Source organism: Trichosurus vulpecula, chromosome 4 (assembly GCF_011100635.1).
Source record: "Trichosurus vulpecula isolate mTriVul1 chromosome 4, mTriVul1.pri, whole genome shotgun sequence".
Classification (NCBI taxonomy): domain Eukaryota; kingdom Metazoa; phylum Chordata; class Mammalia; order Diprotodontia; family Phalangeridae; genus Trichosurus; species Trichosurus vulpecula.
The window spans coordinates 155,502,735-155,512,991 of record NC_050576.1 but is presented as its reverse complement, the minus strand read 5'-3'; positions in this window follow the sequence as shown (position 1 = coordinate 155,512,991).

Sequence of the window (10,257 nt, the reverse complement as noted above, 5' to 3'; positions counted from 1 at the left end):
TGTGTATGTGTATTCTTCCCTCTTTGATGAATGCTGAGAATGAGGTCCAGTCATTGCATGCCACCACCACCCTTTTCCTCTTCCACTGTAAAAAGCTCATCCTCATGTGTTTATTTTACACAGGAAAAATCTCCCCATTCTACCTCTCTATTCCCCCTTCTCCCAGTGTATCCCTCTTTCTCACCTTTTTGGGTTTTTTTAAGATCGTACTAACATAATTGACTCACACCCTTGTTTTCTGTCTTTGTAAACCTTTTTTTTAACTGCCCTAATAATAATAATAAAGTTCTTAGGAGTTACATGTGTCATCTTCCCAAATAGGAATGTAAAACAGTTTAATTGTATTAAGTCCCTTATGAGTAGTCTTTCATTTTGTATTGTTAGTGTATTTTTATGTATTGTTAATGGAAATTGAAGATCTTTTCCATACATTAATAGGCCCATGTGACCTGCCTAAGTCACATGAGTTTGATTCACATGAAGTCTGTAGTGGGAGGAGCTTGCTGAATGGATGGAACAGGAAGGGGTGGTATAGGAAGGGATGGAGCGGCACTAAGAGGAAGTTGGTCAGAGCAATTAGAGCTGAGAGAGAGAGAGAGACAGAAAGGAAGCAGGCAAACTGTGAGTGTTCATTTGTGGGAAGGTCCTAGCAGGGGGAAGACTTGAGGATTGCATTGTCCCCTGCATTGTTATTGTTTATAGACTTCTTTGTTGCTATGATGGGTTTGGCTTTCTGGTGTTGGCATTCAGCTTTCTGGCTTTTGAATAAATGTTTTGGTTCTGTCTTCCACATGGAGAGTCTATCATATTTTGCAATTCAGAACTATGCCAGCATATTCATAGCCACTGTAGGTGCTGTGAATATTGTGTTGGCACTACACATGTTTACCTTTTTATGCTTCTCTTTTAAAAAAATATTTTTACTTAAAGTTTGAGTCTCAAATTCGATCCTCCCTCCCTTCCCTCCCCCATCCCTGAGATGGTAAGCAATCAGATATAGGTTATACATATGCAATTATATAAAACATTTTCATATTAGTCATTTTGTATAAGAAGATGCCAATAAAAGAAAAAACAATGAGAGAAAGTGAAAAATAGCATGCTTCAGTCTGTATTCAATCAATAACAGTTCTTTCTCTGGAGGTAGATAGTATGCTTTGTCATTTATCCTTTGGAATTGTCTTGGATCGTTGTATTGCTGAGAATAGCTAACTCATTCAGAGTTTTTCATTGAACAATATCACTGTTGCTATGTATAACATTCTCCTGCTTCTGTTCACTTCATTATGTATCAGTTCACATATGTCTTTCCACATTTTTCTGAAATCATCCTGCTTATCATTTCTTATAGCACAATAATATTCCATTACAGTCATATACCACAGCTTATTTAGCCATTCTCCAATTGATGGACATCTCTTTGATGTCCAGTTCTGAGCCACCACAAAAGGAGCTGCTATAAATATTTTTGTACAAATAAACCTTTTCCCTTTTTTGGATGTCTTTGGGATGTAGTCCTAGCAGTAGTATTGCTGTGCCAAAGGATATGCACAATTTTGTAGCCCTTTGGGCATAGTTCCAAATTGCTCCCTGGAATGGTTGGATCAGTTTACAACTCCACCAACAGTGCATTAAGGTCCCAGTTTTCCCACATCCTTCACAGCATCCAATATTTTCCTTTTTTGACATATTAGCCAAACTGATAGTTGTGAGGTGGTATCTCAGAGTTGTTTTAATTTGCATTTCTCTAATCAATAGTGATTTAGAGCATTTTATATGACTACAGATAGCTTTAATTTCTTCATCTGAAAATTGCCTGTTCATATCCTTTGACCATTTATCAACCGGGGAATGATTTGTATTCTTATAAATTTGACTCTGTTTTCTATATATTTGAGAAATGAGGCCTTTCATAGATCCCAGTTTCTGCTTTCCTTATAATTTTGGTTGCATTGGTTTTGTTTGTGCAAAAACTTTTTAATTTTATATAATAAAAATTATCTCTTTTACATTTTATAATGCTTTCTATATCTTCTCTGGTCCTAAATTTCCCCCTTATCCATAAATCTAACAGATAAACTATTCCATGCTCTCTTAATTTGCTTATGATATCACCCTTTATGTCTAAATCATGCACCTGTTTCGACCTTATCATGGTATATGATGTAAGATATTGGTCTATTCTTAGTATCTGCCATAACATTTTCCAGTTTTCACAGTAGTTTTTGTGAAATAAGGAGTTTTTGTCCCAAAAGCTTGGATCTTTGGGTTTACCATATACTAGATTACTATAGTCATTTGCTATAATGTAATTTATGTCTACTGTATTCCACTGATCCACCACTTTATTTCTTAGCCTGTACCAGATTGTTTTGATAATTACTGCTTTATAATACAGTTTGAGATCTGGTACAACTAAGCCACCTTCTTTTGCATTTTTTTTCATTGATTCTCTTGATATCCTTGAGCTCTTGTTCTTCCAGATGAATTTTCTTATTATTTTTATTATTTATTATGTTACCATTTTTATCTATAAAAGAATTTTTGGTAGTTTGATTGGCATGGCACTCAATAAATAGATTAAGTAGAATTGTCATTTTATTATATTGGCTTGACATACCCATGAGCAATTAATATTTTTTCAATTGTTTAGATCTATTTGTGTGAGAAGTGTTTTACAGTTGTGTGCATATAATTCTTGGGTTTGTCTTGGCAGGTAGGCTCCCAAGTATTTTATATTGTCTATGGTTATTTTAAATGGGATTTCTCTCTCTATTCCCATATGCTTCTCTTGAGTCTTGTGTTCGAATGCCAGATTTTCTATTCAAGGGTATCTTGATCTTTTCAACAAAAATGCTTGAAAGTCCTCTATTTCATGAAATATTCATTTTCCCCAGAAGAATTGTACTCAGTTTTGCTGGGGAGGTTATTCTTGGTTGTAATCATAGCTCATTTGTTTTGGAATATCAGATTCCAAGCCCTCTGCTCCTTTAACCTGGAAGCTATTAAATCTCATGTTATCCCGACTGTGGCTCCACAATATCTGAATTGGTTTTTTTTTCTGGCTACTTGAAGTATTTTTGCTTTGACCTGGGAGCTCTGGAATTTGGCAATAATATTCCTGGGAGTTTTCATGTGGGGATCTCTTTCAGGATGTGACTGGCAAATACATTACATTTCTATTTTGCCCTCTCAATCTAAAATATTGGGACAGTTTTCCTTGATAATTTCTTGAAATACAATGCCTAGGCTCTTTCTTTGATCATGACTTTCAGGTAGTCTAGTAATTCTTAAATTATGTCTTCTCAACCTATTTCCAGGTCAATTGTTTTTCCAATGGGATATATCACATTTTCTTCTATTTTTTTTTATTCTTTTGACTTTTTTTTTTGCTTCTTGATGTCTCACGGAGTCATTAACTTTCACTTGACCAACTCTAATTTTTAAGGAATTATTTTCTTCAGTGAATTTGTGTGTCTCCTTTCCAACTTGGCCTATTCTACTTTTTTAGGAGTTCTTTGCTTTGGTGAATTTTTGTTCTTATACCATTGGGTCAATTCTTTTTTTAAAGTTATTATTTTCTTCAGTCTTCTTTGTGCCTTTTTAAAAACTAAGCCATTAATTCTCTTTTCATAATTTTCTTATATCACTTTCATTTCTTTTCCCAACTTTTCCTCCACCACTCTTATCTCTTTCTTTAATTTTTCCAGGAATTCTTGTTGGCCTTGGGTCCAATTAACATTTTCTTTGAGGCTTGGATTGTAGCTGTTTTGACATTGTTGCCTTCTTCTGAGTTTATGTCTTAGCCTTCCCTACCACTATAGTACTCTTTGATGGTCAAGTTCTTTTTGTTATTCTCGTTTGATCATTTTCCCAGCCTATTTCTTGACTTTGAACTTTATGTTAAAGTTGGACTCTGCTCACCTGAGAGTGGGGAGAAACTGTCCTAAGCTTCCAGGTTTTTTGTGCTGCTATTTTCAGAGCTAGTTCTGGGGGTCTGCAAGTTTTTGGTTCTTCCAAGGTGGTGTGATCCTAGGAGAGGTATGGTCACTGCTCTCCTGATCTGCTCTCTGATCTTTACTCAGGAAGGGACCCTGGTTCCCTGCAGCCATAAACTCTAGTGATCTTCTTTGCTTTGAAATTGAGACCAGGACCCCTGATGCTTTGTGACCAACCACCAATGATCCTCTCCACCCTGGAAGTGCAACCCAGAACTAGCTAATAGAATCACCAATAAGCACTGATACCCAGTGCCAGTAATGGGTCCACTGTAATCTCTTTTTGAATACTTGTCTAACCACCTTACCACCTCTGGGCTAAGAATTCTCAAAACTATTGTTGTTGTGGCTATGTGTGTGCCCTCTGGACAGGCCTCAGACCTGGTGTCACAAACTTCTCCCTTGGACCTCTTAAGTTTTCTTATATCAGGAGAATGTCTCACCCTGACTTTTTGTTGGTTCTGCTGCACAAATATTTTACTTGAGGTTCTATATCAAAGTTGTTTGGAAGGGTATGTGGAGAAAGTTCACCTAGGTTGCTGCCTCTAGTCAGCCATCTTGCATTTTAAGACGGATTTGGGTTTAAATTTAGAATTTTTTCCAAACTTCTTTCCTGGGGTTGGGCATACTGGGAAATCCCATTTTGAAAAAAAGCTATCTAAAAAAGAGAAATCCATGTATTTTTAAAATAAAGGAATTACTTTGTTTGCTGAAAAAAAAATGAAGAAATTTATCAATTCATTGAAATAAATTGATAAATTTATTAATTTAAAATCAGAAATAAAATCATTGGTTTATTGGTTCTAAGGAGAGAAATAATATTAAATCTGGTAAATGTAATTTTTACCAGAACAAAATTTTTAAAAAAACCTACAAAGGGAAGTAAAGAGACATACCTCTCAGGTATGTCTCTCCACATCCCTGCTTCTGGGCTGGTGCTCACAATAAAATCCCCTCAGTTACTCACCCTCCAGCTTTTGCATTTGGTTAAAAAAGATCTCTCATGGTCTTATAGAAAGGAAATGCAGATGTGGCAGATACTAGCTGTTTCTACATTCATACTGCTATCTTTCCTTTTTTCCCTTCTTGAAAACAATAACAAAAACAAAATCTATACACACCCCTGTCTTAGGGGTCAAGTTACTGGGACTCAAGTTAGTTTCCTCTCTTCCTAAAATAAAAAGAGGAAAATTCCCATGGTGGTTTGTGGCCAGCCAACTTCTTACCAACTTCTACCTTACACCTCATAATATCCAAGTATTCTAGTGCAGGCATTGTTTTAAAGTCACCTTCTCAGAAGAACTTCTTTCTTCCATAGTCCTCTTTGGGCTACTCCCATGAGGTTTGGTGCTGCTCCCATAAGTTTATTGGAGTCTATTGCTCTGTGTTATTTCAGGGACTTCCTCTTATTTGACATCATCTTCATTTCCCTATAGTTCTTAAATTTAAGTAAGCCTACAGCTTTAGCAATTTCCTAAACAGAAATCATGACCTAGGGGCTACATCCAACTCTGCAAATGTAGGTGGGCAGAGACAATAAACTTTATTAGTGGGGGACTTCAAAATTCCCCTCTCAGAAGTACATAAATCTAACCATAAAATAAATAAGAAGTAAGTTAAAGTGATAAACAGAATTTTTTTAGATATGAGAGACCCATGGAGACAACTGAGTGAGAATAGGAATGAGTGTACATTTTTTCACCTAGACATGACACCTTCACAGGAGGCAAAAGAGATAATTTTGATTACATGAAATTAGAAAGGTTTCATACAATCAAAACTAATATAACCTAAATTAGAAGGAAAGGAGGAAATGGGGAAATTTTTTTAATTAAAATTTTTAATTTTTTTTTAGTTTACCATACTCAGTTCCACATGGTTTTGAGTTCCAGATTTTCTTCCCCCCGCTCCCCCCACCCAAGACAGCATGGAATCTGATATATCTTCTACATATAACTTCTCATTAAACTTGTTTACACAATAGTCAAGTTGTAAAGAAGAATTCTGACCAATGGAATGAATCATGAGAAAGAAGAAACAAAACCAAAACAAAACAAAAACAAAAGAAAAAAAGAAAAAAAAACAAAGGGGAAAAAAAGGAGAGCAAACAGTATGCCTCAATCTGCATTCAGACTCCATAGTTCTTTCTCTGGTTGTAGATAGCTCTCTCCATCATGAGTCCTTTGGAGTTGTCTTTGAATCTTGTATTGCTGAGAAGAGTGAAGTCTATCAAGGTTAGTCATCACAGAATCCATATATCTGTGGTTGCATATAATGTTCTCCTGGTTCTGCTCCGCTCACTCAGCATTATATCGTGTAGATTTTTCCAGGTTATTATGAAGTCCGTATCTTCCCCATTTCTTATAGCACAATAGTATTCCATTACATTCACGTACCACAACTTGTTCAGCCATTCCCCAGTTGATGGACATCCCCTTGATTTCTAATTCTTTGCTACTACAAAAAGAGCCACTATAAACATTTTTGTACATATGGGTCAGAAATTTTTTTTTACTTCAAGTTTCTCTGATAAAGTCCTCATTTCTCAAATATATAGGGAACCTAGCCAATTTTATAAAAATAAGAGCCATTCTATTGATAAGGAGACAAAGGATAGGAACAGGCTATTTTCAGAAGAAGAAACTCAAACTATCAATAATCATATAAAAATATTTTAAATCACTATTGATTAGAGAAATTAAAATTAAAACATCTCTGAGGTACTGCCTCATACTCATCAGATTACCTATTATGAAAGGAAAGAAAAATGACAAATGCTGGGGGGGAGGGTGTGGAAAAACAGGTACACTAATGCATTTTTAGTGGAGTTGTGAACTACTCTAACCATTCTGTAGAATAATTTGGAATTATGCCCAAAGGGCTATAAAACTGTACATATCCTTTCCCCAGCAAAACCACTACTAGGTTGAATATCTACTAGGTCAAAGGATATGCACAGTTTTATAGCCCTTTGGGGATAGTTTAAAATTGTTCTCCAGAACGGTTAGACCAGTTCCTAACTATAGCAACAGTTTAGTGGTGTACCTATTTTTCTACATTCCTTCCAGCATTTTTCATTTTCCTTTTCTGTCATAAGTTATGGTATATTATTTTGGTGGAATACTATTGTGTTATAGGAATTGATAAGGGTGATGGTTTCAGAAAACCCTGGGAAAACCTACATGAACTGATGCAAAGTGAAATGAGTAAAACCAGGAGACCATTGTTCACAGTAACGGCAGTATTGTAGTGATGATCAAATGTGAAAGACTTAGCAACTCTGGCTAATATGATAATCCAAGACACTTCCAAAGGACTCAGGATTTAAAATGCTATCCATCTCCAGAGAGAGAACTGATGAATTCTGAGTGCAGACTGAAGCATACTTTTTAAATTTTCTTCATTTTTCTTGCTTTTTTTTTCAACATGGCTAATATGGATATATACGTTGCATGACTTCGCATGTATAATGGGTGTCATATTGCTTACTTTCTCAATGGGTGGGGGAAGGGTTGGAGAGAGGGAGGGAATTTGGAACTCAAATTTTTAAAAAAGGATGCTAAAAATAAACAGTAAAAAAGAAAGTGAGGTTGGCTTAGAGTCCTGGACGTGGGAAACTTGTGGCCTTAAGGTCACATGTGGCCTTCTTGGTGCTTAGGTGCAGCCTTTTCACTGAGTCCAAGCTTTACATAACAAATTATTTTATTAAGGAGATTTGTTCTGTGAAGTTTGGATTCAGTCAAAGGGCCACACTTGAAGACCTAGAGGGCCACATGTGGCCTTGAGGCTACTGGTTTCCCATCCCTGGACCCTGCCCATAGACTAAGCAGCACTATGGGTAAGATTTCAGGTGTTCCAAACAGGTCATGTGGAAGATAGGTATTAGACTGCGTTGGGGAGTATTCTCCAGCCTTATAGGGCTCTACCTCCTACTGATCATCAGGTCAGCCATAGAAGTACAGGACTTACCTGCATGCATTGACAAGTCTGGTGGGGAAGACAATGGTAGGAATGAGAGCAGAGCATCTTAAAAGACTTGGCATCTCATCCCTGACCAAGGAGTTTCTGCAGAGAAACCTCATCCAGGGAGCAGCAGAAGCCAGGATTCTCAATCAGTAAAGGAGCAGAAAATACTCCTTTCACTGCAACTGTAAGGAGAGAATTCTGGCTACTAAGATGCAGGTGTCTAGGCCTCAACTGTTGTAAGAATTAGGAGGGAGAAGATGAGGGTTTGAGGCAACCTCTGGGTCAGGGAAAGTCCACGGTTACTTTACAATCTTGAATAGCAGTGGGGCTTAATCTGAGAGGTCCTTGGTGTTAGCCACTTCCTCATAGAGATACTTCCCCTGGGTCACCCCAACTTGCTCTATAAGGAATAGAATAGGGGTGAGAGGACCAGCAGTGAAGGGAAAAGTGTTTGCCTTTAGAAAGGACGGTGACCTGGCCCTGTTTTCTGCTATTCCTCTCAGTGGCCACCAGAGGGAGACATACTGGTAAGTAATGTTCCCTGGTGGTAAATTCTGCCCAAACCATGGGACATGCCTGGGAAACAGAAGAGAGACAGGGTACCGGAATTGTGTGGGGTGATGGTGAGGTGTCTCAGATTTACACGACTCCCACATCTTGCTGCAGATTAGAAACACATTGAGAGAGATGTTTTCTGGGGCCCAGATCTCTACTAGTGGAGCTGGTCAGAGGCAGGCAGGGTATTCTTTTTTTTTTTAATTTATTTTTATTTTTAGTTTACAGCAGATGGTTCTACATAATTTTGAGTTCCAGATTTTCTCCCCTCCCTCCCCCTTCTCTCCCCAAGGCGGCATGGAATCTCATATAACTACCACGAATGACTTCGCATTGAATTAATTTATACACTAGTCAAGTTGCAGAGAAGAATTACAACTGATGGAATGAATAATGAGAAAGAAGAAACCAAACCAAAAAAAAAAAAACAACTCTTAGATACCACATCTCTCCTGTCAGATTGGCTAAAATAACAAAACAGGAAAATGATAAATGCTGGAAAGGATGTGGGAAAATTGGAACATTGTTACATTGCTGGTGGAGTTGTGAGCTGATCCAGCCATTTTGGAGAGCAATTTGGAACTATGCCCAAAGGGCTATAAAAATGTTCATACCCTTTGACCCAGCAATACCACTTCTAGGGTTGTATCCCAAAGAAATCACACAAGCGGGAAAAGGACCCATATGTACAAGGATATTTATAGCGGCTCTTTTTGTGGTAGCCAAGAATTGGAAATCAAAGGGATGCCCATCAATTGGGGAATGGCTGAACAAGCTGTGGTATATGAAGGTAATGGAATACTATTGTGCCATAAGAAATGGAGATGATACGGACTTCATAACAACCTGGAAAAACCTACATGACATAATGCTGAGTGAGCGGAGCAGAGCCAAGAGAACACTGTACGCAACCACAGATATGTTGATTCTGTGAGGACCAACCCTGACAGACTTTGCTCTTCACAGCAACACAAGGTGCAGGCACAACTCCAAAGGACTCACGATGGAGAATGCTATCTACATCCAGAGAAAGAACTATGAAGTTTGAATGCAGATTGAGGCACACTTCATTCTCGCCTTTTTCTCTTCTCTTTTGTTTTTGTTTTTCAGGCAAGGTATTCTAATAGAACTGTCCTCTGTGGCTATGCAGGATGTAAAAAGGGGCTCTCACGTTAGAGCTGCTCCAGTAACTCGAGTCTCATGGCACACAACTTCTTTCTGCCACTGAACTGATTGTGACCTTAGATATGCCCCTTTTGCTCTCTTGGCCTCTTTTACTTCAACTACACAATGAGGGGATGGGATAAGATTATAGATTCATAGATTAAGATAATCTCTACTGGGCTTTAGTATCCTGATCTGTAAAGGGAGGGAGTTTGCTCAATTAGGTGATCTCTAAAGATCAAGTCCAACTCTAAATCAATGATCCTGTAAGGGTTCTCTCTTCTTCAAGATCTTGGGATTTGAGATGTCAATTCCACGAATTCTGATAGGACTACATGGTCTCCTGGGAATGTCTGCTTCCTTCTGCCACTGTCTACCTCCTAAAGGGATATCTATAATATAGTCATAAGATGTGTGCTGCACTAAACAATTTAAGTGGATGTGACTACTGACTTCTGGTAGCCTTACAATTCTATCTGGGATATTTTGTTCTAGAGCTAGGGATAGAAGGATATATTCCTATAGAGCAAGAGTGGAAGTATCTCTGCACATCCTCCAACTGTGGGTCATATGA